Source organism: Theropithecus gelada, chromosome 8 (genome assembly GCF_003255815.1).
Source record: "Theropithecus gelada isolate Dixy chromosome 8, Tgel_1.0, whole genome shotgun sequence".
NCBI lineage: Eukaryota > Metazoa > Chordata > Mammalia > Primates > Cercopithecidae > Theropithecus > Theropithecus gelada.
Genome location: NC_037676.1, coordinates 128,992,811 through 129,008,119, shown reverse-complemented (window position 1 = coordinate 129,008,119; position 15,309 = coordinate 128,992,811). Strand labels below are relative to the sequence as shown.

Sequence of the window (15,309 nt, the reverse complement as noted above, 5' to 3'; positions counted from 1 at the left end):
TCCTAACCTCTTTTCAAATGCATCCTCCCTCTTCTCCGCCTTGTGCCCTGATAATGTGCCCTCCTCTCCTCATCTTTGGTGCTCATCTTCTAGTCTTCCTGCCAGGTTTTCCTAGTTCATTGTAGGCTCTCAACAAATATCGCATGAATAGATGCATCCTCTCCAATGCTAATTAAGTAGTTGAAAGTACTACCATGAGAAAACTCATACAAATATGTATGTGTGTATCCTGTCAATTCAATGCTTGTAGAATATATTTTTCTCATGATTTTTTTTTTTCAAGATGGAGTCTCGCTCTATCGCCAGGCTGGAGTGCAGTGGCGCGATCTTGCCTCACTGCAACCTCCGCCTCCCTGGTTCAAGAGATTCTCCTGCCTCAGTCTCCCGTGTAACTTGGACCGCAGGCACATGCCAACATGCCTGGCTACTTTTTGTATTTGTAGTAGAGATGAGATTTCACCATGTTGGCCAGGATGGTCTCCATCTCTTGACCTTGCGATCTGCCTGCGTCGGCCTCCCAAAGTGCTGGGATTACAGGCGTGAGCCACTGTCTCATGAATTTTTTAAAAAGAATCTCATGCAGAGCTTCCTGACTGCTTGCATTATCTTCATCAATATTCTGCATCCCAGAGGGCTCCAGTAAAATCTGTTTGGCTGATTAATCCTCACTTTCACCATAATTAAAAGTAAGACTCAGTTGCTGCTTGAGCAGCCCTCAGTTGGATAAGAATTCACACAGTGGTCTGTCTACTCTAATCCATGGCAGGGCAGTTCATGAAAGGGAAAGCCGCAAACTGTTCAAAGGTGGGGCCAACTGGGAATAAGGAAAGAAGCACCAAACAACAGAGTGATCAGGCTAAAGCTTTCATTCATTCATTCATTTATTATTCCAAAGCATTTATTAGGGGAACTTACACACAGGACTTCAGCGTGTCCTCACAATGGACATACAACGAAAGAGATGTTCTACTTCATTAAGTCCACATCAAGAAGGTTGAGGTATGGAGTTTGTATGAGGGTTTAAGAGATTTGGCTAAAGCCACAGGCAGTTTCTTTCAATGTTTTGAACAACCTAAACACTTCATCAGTGCCTTAGAATGTTCAAGCCCCCAGCTCGGGTTCAAGCCAACAGGTGAAATCATGCAGCTGGATAGGTCAAAATACCTTTTGTTTCATAGTCAGGATAGAGAAAGAAGTGGGGAAAACTGAAGAAGCCTACACCCCTCCTCACACAGACACACACACACACACACACACACACAGATTACTGTGTTACAATGTTAGAGGGGCCATCACAAAAGTCTCAATACCTCTCTCTTTTCAGTTCACAAGAAGCAGCTAAATGTGGGCTGATGCACAGTTCTGAAAAGACAGGTAGAAATGTGCTTGCTAATCATTTTCTAGGCATCCCTCCTAGTCTTCTTATCTGGCTACCTAGAGGAAATCTTCGACCTCACCTTGGGAGTGCTCAGTGTCTCTCCTCCTGAAAAAGACCGTCAAGCTGGTAGCCTGAAAAATCTCTCCAAATGACCTGCGGGTGTCTGGGCTAACAAAGAAATTCCACGTGAAATATGAATATCCTTTATTGAATGTGAACTTTTGACTGTGTCAAAGTCCTCACCAGCCCTCTCCATGTGTTCCCTGCTTTCTCTGTTTTATTGTTATTGTTATTGATAGTCTTCAGCCAGACTTGAGACTGCCTTCTGAAAGCACTGTTCCTCCCTCCCTAGAAAGTCATTAGTGTGCATCTTACGGCCTTGGAGATGATTAAAGGATGATTTCTATTCCCTTCTAGTCATTTGTCATTTTGCCTTGGATCATAACAGTCTAGGGTAAGTGTACAGGGAGATTTAATCAAGTGACTGGAGTAGAATTGTACAAGATGTCTCTCCCAAGATAGGGGAATGGGAAAGGATGCAAAGATTAGGCAGACCCAGTCCCCACCATTTCCTGGGTATGGGATTCTAATCAAGTCCCTTCCCCTCTATGAGCCTCAGTCACCTCATCTGGAGAATATGAGATTAACAAGGTGATGCTCATAAACACACCAGGCACAGATGTGGCTGCACACAGCAGGTGCTCCACAAGTGAGAGGTTTCCTCCAGCCTTGCTTTTAAAGAAGACTCCGAGTGCTGTCATTCTAGGACAACTGTTTACCAAGTGGGTAAAGTCTGGCATCTACAGAGACATAGCCTGGGATGCCTCCAGAAGATCATGGAGAACAACTCGAGGGCTGAAAGCGGCAGAGCTTTCAAACATCTCCATTTATAAGGGGTATATAAATTAGTTAAATTAATAGAGACAAAAAGTAGAATGCTGGTTTCTGGGGACTTGTTTGGTAACAGGTAGAGAGTTTTTTTGCAAGATTAAAAAGTTCTGGAGATCTATTTTCACAATAATGTGAATACACTTAATGCCGTAGAACAGCACACTTTAAAATGGTTGAGGTGGTAAATTTTATGTTATGTGTTTTTCAATGTGAGATTGCTTAACCCAGATGAAACACTAATCAACCCCACTCTGGTCTATTGTTCTGTAACCAAAGAGAGGCTAGGAGACCATCCCTAGGAGAGAAGAGACCTCCTTGTTGGTTATAGCTGTGCACTCTGGGAGGGAATTGAGATTTTGAGAAGCAGCTCTTTGCCAGAGTCTGGGGCATGGCGAGGTGAATAAGGCACAGTCCCTGTATGCAGACAGGTTTTTTGGCACAATGAGAAAGGAGCTGTTCCAGGACTGTGTGCATTGTGCTGTAAGAGAGGAATTCCCTCGACCAGGAATGCAGGGTAGGGAAGGCCTCCAAACCATGGGATTAGGGGCTAGGCATTCAGAATGTTCAAGAGTTTCTTCAACAGAGAGGCTGCCCAGACTGAGGGAAGAGGAGGAGCGAGAACCTAAAGAAACAGAATGAAGTGGGAGTGGGGAGCGACTCTAAAAAGGTAATGTGGGCCAGATGGTAATGAGCCTCACATGCAGTGTTAAGATGCTCTGGCAAACGATTATCACTGAAAGGCTCTTTTTTTCTTTTTCTTTTTCTTTTTGAGATGGAGTCTCGCTCTGTTGCCCAGGCTGGAGTGCAGTGGTGCGATCTCGGCTCACTGCAAGCTCTGCCTCCCGGATTCACGCCATTCTCCTGCCTCAGCCTCCCAAGTAGCTGGGACCACAGGCACCCGCCAATGCGCCCGGCTAATTTTTTGTATTTTTAGTAGAGACAGGGTTTCACCTTGTTAGCCAGGATGGTCTTGATCTCCTGACCTCGTGATCTGCCTGCCTCAGCCTCCCAAAGTGCTGGGATTACAGGCGTGAGCCACCGCGCCCAGCACTGAAAGGTTCTTAAGCAGTGAATGACATCAAATCTACTTGTCCTGAATACCTCTTTTTGTCAGATTTCAGAATTTGATTAACAAGGTTATGCTCTCTTGAAAACTTCCAGTAAACAGTAATTGTTCTTTAGCATTTGGAAAATATTTTTACATTCACTATTATATTTATTATTTAAATAAGGAATAATGTAACACATCTAATACAGTGCCTTTTGACTGGAAAGAAAAGAAACATATTCTGCTAAGAATTAAAGAGACAACTGAAGAACTGATTACCAAACGTCAGGAAATGAACAGTCCCAGGCTCCACGGTGCATGAAGGAATGCCCTGCCCTAGAGGATGCAACATGAGGATGAGTCAGGACCAACCATTTCCTTTTTAATGTTTTTTCCCACATTTTATAGTTTTTAAAACATAAAGACAAACATAGAAAATAATAAAATTATTTATATATATTTATAAACTGAGTTCCCAACATTCCAGGACTACCAAATCATTACATGTTGTCATACTGGTTTTAATCAACTATTAAAGATACAATGGAAGGTACTCTGAGTTTCCTCTCCTATCTCATTTCATATTCCTCTCTCAACGGTCATGACACTCATCCTTTACGTACGTGTTTCTATTATTTTATTATATGTTTGGATACATAAAAAATATATGGCATTGTTTCTCAACTTGCCTTTTTTGCTCAACATTTTTATTTTGAGTTTTGACCAAATTCACTCATCCAGGCTTAGTTCGCTCATTTTCATTGAAGTATAATAGCCCATTAACTAGATCAGGGGTGTCCAATCTTTTGGCTTCCCTGGGCCACACTGGAAGAAGAAGATTTGTCTTGGGCCACACATCAAATACACCAATGCTAAGGATAGCTGATGAGCTAAAAAAAATTGCAAAAAACAAACAAACAAACAAACAAACTCATAATGTTTTAAGAAAGTTTACAAATGTGTGTTGGACTGCATTCAAAGCCATCCTGGGCCACATGCAGCCTGAGTGCAGTGGGTTGGACAAGCTTGATCTAGATAATTCTCCATCTTCTTCCTCCTTCCCTCCTCCTCTTCCTCCTCCTGCTCCTGTTTTCTCTCTGTTTCTGTCTCTCTTTTTATTTTGTTTCTTAGACACTGAAATGAACTATGGTAAGGATTGTTAGGAAGTATTCTTAGACACACATAAAGCGAGGAGGGGAAGACTGAGAAGAGGGAGAGTTGAACTGAGATTTGGCTGTGGCAGGGGTCTCAGCCTATTCCACAGGGAGCTTTAGAAATGCGATGGCCTTCAGAGTTGTCCCAAATGGAGGTGAAGTGTCCTTAGTATGACCAGATTAACCAATCGTTAGCCATTGTGCCCTGGGAAGAAGCATAGCCTTGGGCGAGCCAGTTCTTAGCGTGCAAGGGCAGTTCCTAGTTTTGAGCCTTCGGCCCCTGGAAATGCAAGCACTGGGGAAGCTGTGTGCCAGTCCGAAGAGAGGATCTGGGCAGAGGACCTGAGTATCCACCACAGACTGATATGGTTCTTTGGCACTCGACATTTATTCTATCCTTCTTCCAGTGTGACTTGTAATGGAAAGCCCAGAAAGCTCTCAACTATATTTCTCGGCCTCCCTTAGAAGTAGTGCTGTAGATGTGGCTTAGTTTGCACCTGTGTGAGATTCAAAAGGAAGATGTGAGATGGACACTGTGTTTCTGCTCCTGCATTTCTGCTGGCAAGCAGAGGTTGGAGGGAAAGGACAGAGCAGGTGGCTTTTCTGCACCAGTGACGGCAGAGATTCCAGTGTCCATGCATTAGCTTTGTGGGTGTTGAGAAACAACCAAGGGGGGCATCCTTTCTGCAGGGGCAGGTCACACAACGGAGGCAGCATGTTCTAGAATCAGCAGCTCGAGCTTCTTATCTTGGCAACTTCCTGCTTGTGGTCATGGCAGGCTGATTCTGGAGCCAGAGGTATGCTGATCTCAGAGGAGGCAGCCGCTCTTTGTTGGGGCCCAGTTCTGAGGTGTGACTCTGGAGGCCGTACCAGACATCTCTAGGCTATTTCTTCAGTGCTTCCCTCAAGGATTCTCTAAGCCACTTACTACCCTTAAATGTTCCCCTCCTCACTTAAGTCACCCAAGTGATTTCAAGGTCCTGCACCTGAAATCTGACTAATTTACATTGGTTATTTACAATTTTATTTAGTAATTTGTATTAGATATTTGGATTTTTTTCTAACTACTTATATTAGTCCATTTTTACACTGGTGATAAAGACATACCTGAGACTGGGAAGAAAAGGAGGATTAATTTGATTTACTGTTCCACAAGGCTGGAGAGGTCTCATAATCATGGCAGAGGGCAAAAGGCACTTCTTTCATGGTGGCAATAAGAGAGAATAAGGAAAAAGCAAAAGTGGAAACCCCTGATAAACACATCAGATCATATGAGGCTTACTCATTGTCACAAGAATAGCACAAGAAAGACCGGCCTCCATGATTCGATTACCTCCCCCGGGTCCCTCCCACAACATATGGGAATTCTAGAAGATACAATTCAAGTCGAGATTTGAATGGGGACACAGCCAAACCATATCATTCTGCCCCTGGCCCCTCCAAATCTCATGTCCTCACATTTCAAAACCAATCAAGCCTTCCCAACAGTCCCCCAAAGTCTTAACTCATTTCTGCATTAACCCAAAAGTCCACAGTCCAAAGTCTCATCTGAGACAAGTCAAGTCCGCCTAAGAGCCTGTACAATCAAAAGCAAGCTAGTTACTTCCTAGATACAATGGGGATACAGGTATTGTGTAAATACAGCCATTCCAAATGGGAGAAATTGGCCAAAACAAAGGGGTTATAGGGCCCATGCAAGTCTGAAATCCAGCAAGGCAGTCAAATTTTAAAGCTCCAAAATGATCTTCTTTGACTCCAGGTCTCACATCCAAGTCATGCTGATGCAAGAGGTGGGTTCCCATGGTCTTGGCCAGTTATGCCCCTGTGGCTTTGCAGGGTACCGCTTCCCTCCTGGCTGGTTTCACAGGCTGGCATTGAGTTTCTGCTGTTTTTCCAGGCATTTGGTGCAAGCTATTGGTGGATCTACAATTCTGGGGTCAGGAGGACAGTGGCCCTCTTCTCACAGCTCCACTAGGCAGTGCTCCAGTAGGGACTCTATGTGGGGACTGCAACCCCACATTTCACTTCTGCACTGCCCTAGCAGAGGTTCTCCATGAGGGACCCACCCCTGCAGCAAACTTTTGCCTGGGCATCCAGGCATTTCCATATATCTTCTGAAATCTATGCAGAGGTTCCCAAACCCCAATTCTTGACTTCTTTGTACCTGCAGGCTCAACATCACATGGAAGCTGCCAAGGCTTGGGGCTTCCATCCTCTGAAGTCACAGCCCAAGCTGTACATTGGCCCCTTTCAGCCATGGCTGGAGCAGCTGGGACACAGGGCACCAAGTCCCTAGGCTGAACACAGCATGGAGATTCTGGGCCTAGCTCACAAAACCACTTTTTCCTTCTGGGCCTCTGAGTCTGTGATGGGAGGGGCTGCTGTGAAGATATCTGACATGGCCCGGAGACATTTCCCCATGGTCTTGGGGATTAACATTAGGCTCCTTGCTACTTACGCAAATTTCTGCAGCCGACTTGAATTTCTCCCCAGAAAATGGGTTTTTCTTTTCTACTTCATCATCAGGCTGCAAATTTTCCGAACTTTTATGCTCTGTTTCACTTTTAGAATGAAATGCTTTTAACAGCAACAAATTAACGTCTTGAATGCTTTGCTGCTTAGACATTTCTTCCACCAGATACACTAAATCATCTCTCTCAAGTTCAAAGTTCCACAAATCTCTACGCCAGGGGCAAAATGCCACCAGTCTCTTTGCTAAAACATAACAAGAGTCACCTTTGTGCCAGTTCCCAACAAGTTTCTCATTTCCAAATGAGACCAACTTGGTCTGGATTTTATTATCCATACCACTATCAGGCTTTTGGTCAAAGCCATTCCATAAGTCTCTAGGAAGTTCCAAACTTTCCCACATTTTCCTGTCTTCTTCTGAGTCCTCCAAACTGTTCCAACCTCTGCCTGTTACTCAGTTCCAAAGAAGCTTCCACATTTTTGGGTATCTTTTCAGCAATACCCCACTCCTGGTACCAATTTACTGTATTAGACTGGTTTTATATGGACAAATGTCTTCTGATAAAGACATACCCGAGTCTGGGAGGAAAAGGAGGGTTAATCTGACTTACAGTTCCACAAGGCTGGGAAGGTCTTATAATCACGGTGGAGGATGAAAGGCACTTGTTATATGGTGGCAGCAAGAGAGAATGAAAAAGAAGCAAAAGCAGAAACTCCTGATAAACCCATCACATCTCGTGAGACTTATTCACTATCACAAGAATAGTACAGGAAAGACAAGCCCCCATCATTCAATTACCTCTCCCTGGGTTCCTCCCACAACACATTGGAATTCTGGGAGATACAATTGACGTTGAGATTTGAATGGGGACACAGCCAAAACATATCACTGCTACTAAGAGCAATGCTGAAATAAATATCCCTACACATACCATCTCTTAAATATATGCAAGAATTTCTCTGGGGCACAAGGACATGTCTTCAGCATTAATAGGCAGTGCCGCAAAGCTATTTTATCCTCTTATGCTCCCCCTAATGTAGCATTACAATGTTTCGCTCAAAGCCAGTATCTAAGAACATTAAGTGAGGACCAGCTTCTTGAAAATTGCAACTTTAAGCAAAACGATGTCTAATAAATTCATTTTCTTTATCAACATTATCACAAAACGACCTTGGATGAAATGACCTTGAATGAAACGACTTTGATTAAAAAGATGTTATTCAAGGACCTGCTGTATAAGAGTTTGATTTCTTATCCCTCACCCCTAAACTCTCCTGCCTTTCCAAGTCTCCAATAAATCTATAAAAACAAAAAATTTAATTTTAAAAGAGTTTGATTTCTCTAACATCATTGCTAACCCCTGGAACTCATATATTTTTATATTTGCCAGTCAGTGTGAAGTGATATCTCTGTTGTTTTATTTCCTCTAATAATTAGTGAGAATAAGCATTTTTTCATATGTTTATTCATCATTCATTTTTCCTCTTCTGTGAACTCTCATTCACATCCTTTGTGGATTCTTCATCTTAGTTGTTCTTCCTTTTCTTATTGATTTGCAAAATTTATTTATGTATTCTGGGCTCTAATTCTTTGTTCATTATGTGTGTTGTAAATATAGTCTCCAATCGGTGGCTTGTCTTTTAACTTTTTATGGTATCTTTCAATTATGCAGAGGTTTTAAATATTTTAAGGTGGTTTAGAATTATTGCCTATGGTGATATTGGACAAATATCAGAAAGAGTTGTGGGGTCAAATTCCAAACTCTCACTCACTGATGTCCATGGCTTCAGGTACCTTTATGCAAAGAAATGTGTATCTTTTTGAGCTAAGTGGTGCAATTATGGTTATGTTTTTTTTTCTTAACATTCAATCTAATTTGCCATTGCTTTGTACCAAGAGAATACATGAGTCATTCCACTTAAGATTCAAATTCTAGGAAAAAACAGATAATCTAGCTAGTGTAGCTTGAATAATATTCTCTCTCTTGGCCAGGAGATTGTGGGTCATCTTGACTGATGCAGTTCTACCAACTGTGTCAATGGAAGAGGAGGAGATCCCCAAATCAGAGCCCTGATGCAGTCTTCAGATATAGGCAAAATGGAACCTGGGCAGGCAAAACGATCGATGTGGCTTCAAGTGCTTGGCAATATGATATTGAATAAATAATTGCTATTTCTTAGTTGTAGTAACTAGAGAGTTTTGTTTTGCAAAATGATAAAATAGCATCAACTCTGGATAACATATTTACATATGGCACAATGGAAGCATAAAAAAAAACAAAACCTCAAATCAGTCAAAGGCATTAGAGAAGGATCCAGAGGAAGAAACTAGTGCTTCAGTCAAAAATCAGGGGAGATTTTCTAGGCTGAGGAAACAGCACATACAAAGAAAGGGAAATGTAATAGGCAAGTCATAATCAGAGAGCTCCAAGTAGTTTAGTATGGTAGGCATGTGAACCGCAAGGACGGATGGTTATAGGTAAAGACAGAGAGGAACAACGTGTCTTATAACCATTCACTAATAGATGTCTTTGGAAAGAAATAAAGGAGTGTGGGGAGGTATTTCTAATGATAGAAGCTAAAATAAGAATATTGAAATTTAGGTGTTAAAATATCTCAGGCTTCATGGAGACTAGCACACTGTCTCCCAGCTGTTTCAAGTTCCCACCATCAGAGAAAACTACCAACCAGGAAGGACGTGAGCGAGGTGTAGCTCATCTTCTGTTCTTGGATTAAATGTATAGATCTCCATCTGCAGTGATATACCAACAAGCCCTAAAGTTAGAAAAGCATATGAGAGTCCTAGGCAGAAAGAACTTAGAACCTAGATTTTTTTGTACAATCAAATATAATGTTCTTGTTCAAAATACTTCCTGATTATTGTTTTAGGACACAGTAACACCTTACTTATAGACATGCCTGTGGCATAGAAAAGTGGAGAGGGTATAAAATGTGGTGTCAGCTGCCCTGGGTTTCCACCCAGCCTCTGCCACTTGCCAGTTATGTGGCCTTGGACTTCTCCAAACTTGAGTTTTCACACTTGCGAAATGGTGATTAAAACACCTACGGAGCCCACCAACACCCAAAGCAGATAAGTAAACAAAACTTAGCTCTCTACATATACTTATATATAGCAGTTGTTCCTAAGAATTAATTACATAGCGCTGCTTTTAAAATGCGCTTACAAATATAGAGTTGATCTTTCTTTGTTTTGAAATTGTATAGTGTTTTCCAATCTGTAGGTTAAAAATCAGTTAAAGTGATTTTGACTACCATTAAAAACAATAATAAAAACAAAATGAAGTCTAAGAGATTGAAACAGCATCAAGTGGAGTAGACTCAATGAGAAAATACTAAAGTAATACCAAAATATGGAGTGCTTTTGTTTCAAAAGTCTGTGTATATGTTTCTTTCTTTTTCTTTCTTTTTTTTTTTTTTTTGAGATGGAGTTTTGCTCCTGTTGCTCAGGCTAGAGTGCAATGGCATGGTGTCAGCTCATTGCAACCTCTGCCTCCCAGGTTCAAGGGATTCTCTTGCCTCAGCCTCCCAAGTAGCTGGAATTACAGGTGCCCGCCACCACACCCTGCTAATTTTTATATTTTTAGTAGAGGCAGGGTTTCACCACGTTGGCCAGGCTGATCTTGAACTCCTGACCTCAGGTAATCTGCCAGCCTCGGCCTCCCACAGTGCTGGGATTACAGGTGTGAGCTACTGAGCCTGGCTTTTTTTTTTTCTTTTGAGACAGAGTCTCACTGTGTTGCCCAGGCTGGAGTGCAGTGGTGTGATCTCGGCTCACTCCAACTTTCACCTCCTGTGTTCAAGCGATTCTCCTGACTGAGCCTCTGGAGTAACTGGGATTACAGCACGCATCACCATGCTCAGCTAATTTTTGTATTTTTAGTAGAGACGGGATTTTGCCATGTTGGCCAGGCTGGTCTTGAACTCCTGACCTCAGGTGATCTGCCCACCTTGGCCTCCCAAAGTGTTGGGATTACAGGCGTAAACCCTCATACTCGGGCTTGTGTTTTTGTTTCTTGGAGTGTGTGTGTATGTGTGTGTATGTGTATGCACACATGCATGTGTATCAGGTGATTAGGATAAATAATTGGCATGACTTGTAAATAAATTTTGAATGAGATGACCCAAAACTTAAACTAGGACTTTGGGCTCCAAGTCTAACTCTCTTGCTGACAATAGATACTTAACCAATATTGGGAAGGATTAGATGCCCCATGAGTTCTTAGTGAATATTAATTACTAGTCATGAAATGAGTGATGGAAATTGACAGTTGAGAAACCAAAGCATTCCTCGGAATTAATGTCCTGATGGGAAGAAATGATGTCCCAGTGAATAGCTAAGGGCTATTAGCACCAGCTCAGCTGCATCTCTGGGGAATGTCTAAATCAAAGGTCATAATTATGCTCTCCAGAACAGCAAATGAAGATTCATAGGCCCATAAATTTCCTCTTCTATGGGTCCTAGACTTGTCTGGCTCAGTTAAAAGGCAGGGATCAAGAATAAATGCTCTGTTTAGTAAACCCAGAGGTTAGGGGCAGAAACACTCATCATTCTGTAATTCTCTTAGAACCATCCAGCTTAGAGTCTGTCAAAAGAACCATCCCTGAGGTTATCATCTTTGAAGGAACCTCAGTTTTCACATTCAGAATTGGACTATATAATCTCTAAGTTTTCATTCAATTTAACATTCTATGAACTGAGGTGAAATTTTTACTGACAGAACCATCAGTGAACTTTGACATGAGAACACAGTGGTCTTGAAGCCATAAGTACAGTATAAACACCTCAGTCATCTGGTTCTTCTTTGAGTCTTACATTTTGTGGTTCCTGTACATTTGCCCATAAATAATTTGTATGTCTTTTCTCCTGTTAATCTGTCTATTGTCAGTTTGTTTTATAGACTCAAATTACCAAACTTTCAGAAGGAAGGGGAAGGAAAATCCTCTTTACCTGATACCATAATCAGGTAATCCCCTGATACCATAGTTTGTTCAAGGTCAATCCATGCTGAAGCATGTGTTAGAATCCCCTTCTTTTTCAGGGATGAATAATATTCCATTGTATGTTTATACCACATTTTGTTTATCCATTCATCCACCAATAAGCATGTGAGTTGCTTCCACCTTTTGGTAATTGTGAATAATACTGCCAGGAACGTGGATATACAAATACCTGTTTGAGTCATCTGTTTTCAAATCTTTGTGGTGTATACCCTGAAGAGAAATTGCCAGATCATACGGCAATGCTGTTTAATTTTTTCTTTTAATAATGAGCCAAGACCAATGATTACCAGCTGCCCAACTTCCAAAAAAGAAATATGCTTCTGAAAGCTCTTGATGTCAATTTTGCATGAAGAGCAGTCTGGTTGCCCTACATAGGCCACTCATGACAGAAGCCCTTTTTCTCTATTTAATTTTTTAAATAACTATCATATCAATTTCCAGAGGAGGAATACCATTTTACATTCTTAACAGCAATGCACAGTGGTTCTAATTCCTCTACATCATCACCAACACTTGTTATCTTCCAGTTTTTTGATGTTAGCCATCCTAGCGAGTGTAAGGTGGTATCTCGTTGTGAATTTGATTTGCATTTTCTCTAATGATTTTGAGCATCTTTTTATGTGCTTCCTGATCATTTGTATATTTTCTTTGGAGTAATGTCTATTGAAATAGTTTTCCCATTTTTTAATTGAGACATTTCATTTTGTTGTTGTTGTTCAGTTGAAGTTCTTTATATATTATGAATAGTAATCTTTATCAAATACATTATTTGAAAATATTTTCTCCCACTCTATGGGTTGACTTTTCACTCTGTTGATTGTGTCCTTTAATACACAAATGTTTTTAACCTTGATGAAGTCTAATTTATCTATTTTTTCTTTTGTTGCCTATGCTTTTGGTATCATAGCGAAGAAATCATTGCCAAATCCAGTGTCATGAAGATTTTCCCCTGACTCTACCCCTTTTAAGGGAAGAACTACTAGGTTAGATGGCAACAGGTAAGGATACAAGGGTCCGGGAAGTACTGGTGCTAAAACACAAATTATGACACCTCCTTTTCCCTCTTTCAGTTGCTCACTGTCCTAATACACTCTCCTTGCTCTGCCACATAATTTTTCTCTTAGAAAGAGAATCCTGTCAGCTCTGAGGTGCTGGTGACTAAGGCTTGTCTAAAAGAACTACAGCCCCTAAGGATACTTATATTTCAACATGGGGCAAGAAATCTTAAACCGAGGGAAAGAAGACATGTGTTTGACATTTTGTTCATCTCTAAGCTTGTGAGAGAAACCTTCTCACACCCTGAAGCCACAAATCAGAAAATTGGCCCAGTTTCCCACTTGCCATCACTTCTGTTATTCCAGCCTTCAGCATCAAACTGCTTTATTAATAAATGTTACAGCCAGGCTATGATGAAGGTGTAACTTATTAGCCAAGCAGATTCCATTTGTGAAATCGGCAAACAAAATCTTTATAAGCCTCCTTTGTAATGTCGATCCCTTCTCCAAGGAACTGTGATACCACACCCTTCCTTTGTGCAATGGTAAATAACCACTTTCCTTCTTTCTCTGCTGTTTCTAAGTCACGTTTGCACTTACTAATTTTTTTTATATAAAATAGAATACTTTCTTGGTGTCTGTCCAGGTTTTGGCAAGCCTTTTTTACATTATGTAACTTATACAAGAAAACAAAGAGTTTTTCTCTATTTTCTAAATGTAAAATCATAATGCTGAGTATACTCTTTCAAGCTATCCTTCCTTACCAGAGATTCTGATTTTATTTCTCCATCATCTCAAGGTATCCAACACACACACACACACACACACACACACACACACACACACACACACGTCATAAATCATTGATTCAGAAAGCAGAGGGACGAGAAGGGGTTGTTGTTGTTATTTGTTTCATTTCATTTTTGTCGTGGAGATTATAAAGACTGATGCAAATCAAGGTTTATGTGTGTGTGATGCATAGAGGCAAGGGACTGGAGCAGAAAGCAATAAACCAAGTAGACTGCATAAGGCCACTAGGGATCTGGAAGGGATAGAGGTGACAGGTAAGGGTGAGTTTATTGCTGACACAAGCTAAGAGAGAAATTAGAGGGAGGGGATACAGCTGGGAAGATAAGTTCCATCCACCTCTCAATTACGCCTTGAGTGAGCACTGGTTAAACCTATTTCAGTCTACCTATTAAAATCCACTATGGACACACAGTTGAAGGCAAAAACGCTGAGTAGCATCTCCTGTGGCTTTTATGATAAAAATTCCAAAGGGGCTTAGGGATAATGTAAAGAGGGAAAAGAAAGCAAGAAAAGCAAGAAAGCAAGAGAGTAAGCGACAAAGCAAGCAAGAAAGAAAGAAAAAGAAAAGAGAAAGACAAAAAATGCATGACTGAGGTCCAAGGAAAAGCTTTCCATATCTAATTTGTTGCAGAAATTATTCAAAAATAAGTCAACTGTGAAAATATGGCCAGTGAGACCCTGCCAAGGTTAGTGTGAACCATTAGGATTTGCTGAGTAAATTCTAGCTATGTAATCAAAAACTGCTTGGTTGAAGCTTTAACTTAAGTACCAATTTTTCTCGCCTCCAGATTTTATAAGGGAACGGTGTTGGGGGCAGGCTGAGGCGACCACATTGCAGGTAATTGTGCTGAGCCAGATGAGGTAGTTCCTGGTTACTCTCTCAGAGAAGCATCTTTTAAATTTCATCTCTCTCTTCTGTCTCTCAATACCTGGATATTTACCTCAAATTCTACACAGAAAATGAGAGAGAAACCCTGGTTTTCCTGGGGTTTTACCGCAGGGCTAGGAGCAGTCCCTTTTTCATTCAAGTTGGCCAATTCTTGGCTATATACTGGGGCATAAATAAGAGTTAAACAAAGCCTAAAAAGCAGAAATAAGGGGGTCAGGGGAAAAGGGAACCTAATGATCTCACATAGGCTATGAATTAATCCATGTCACCAGAAAAAAAAAGCATTTGATAAATCATTGAATATCCTTGCAAGGGTATATTTCACATCATTTCCAAATTTGTAATTGTGCTCACTACCCTCCAATAGAAATCCCTCACCAGATTTTACCATCTAATGGGCATATAATAAAAGGTAATATATATTCTTGTACTAAGCAATAAATAGGGAACACTCAGCAGCACTGTCTTCCTGAGGAAATCTCAAGTCTTCTGGGATGCATATTCATTCACACAATAAGGAGACACAAATCAACATGGTGGCTGAGCAGGCACTGGGTGAGTGATGGTCTTGGGTCTTAATGAAACCAAACCATGAAAGGCATTAGAAAGATTGATTGGAGTTAAGTTAGCTGCCAGTGTTAGCTGGGGTGCCC

General features: G+C 41.2%; 1 non-coding gene across 1 annotated transcript; it reads right to left on the bottom strand.

Annotated features, from left to right (window-relative positions):
* Positions 1–12,225: 12,225 nt before the first annotated feature.
* LOC112630876 lies at positions 12,226–12,362 on the bottom strand. The gene has a single exon (XR_003121004.1). It is a non-coding gene; the product is annotated as a U11 spliceosomal RNA (small nuclear RNA).
* Positions 12,363–15,309: the final 2,947 nt, after the last annotated feature.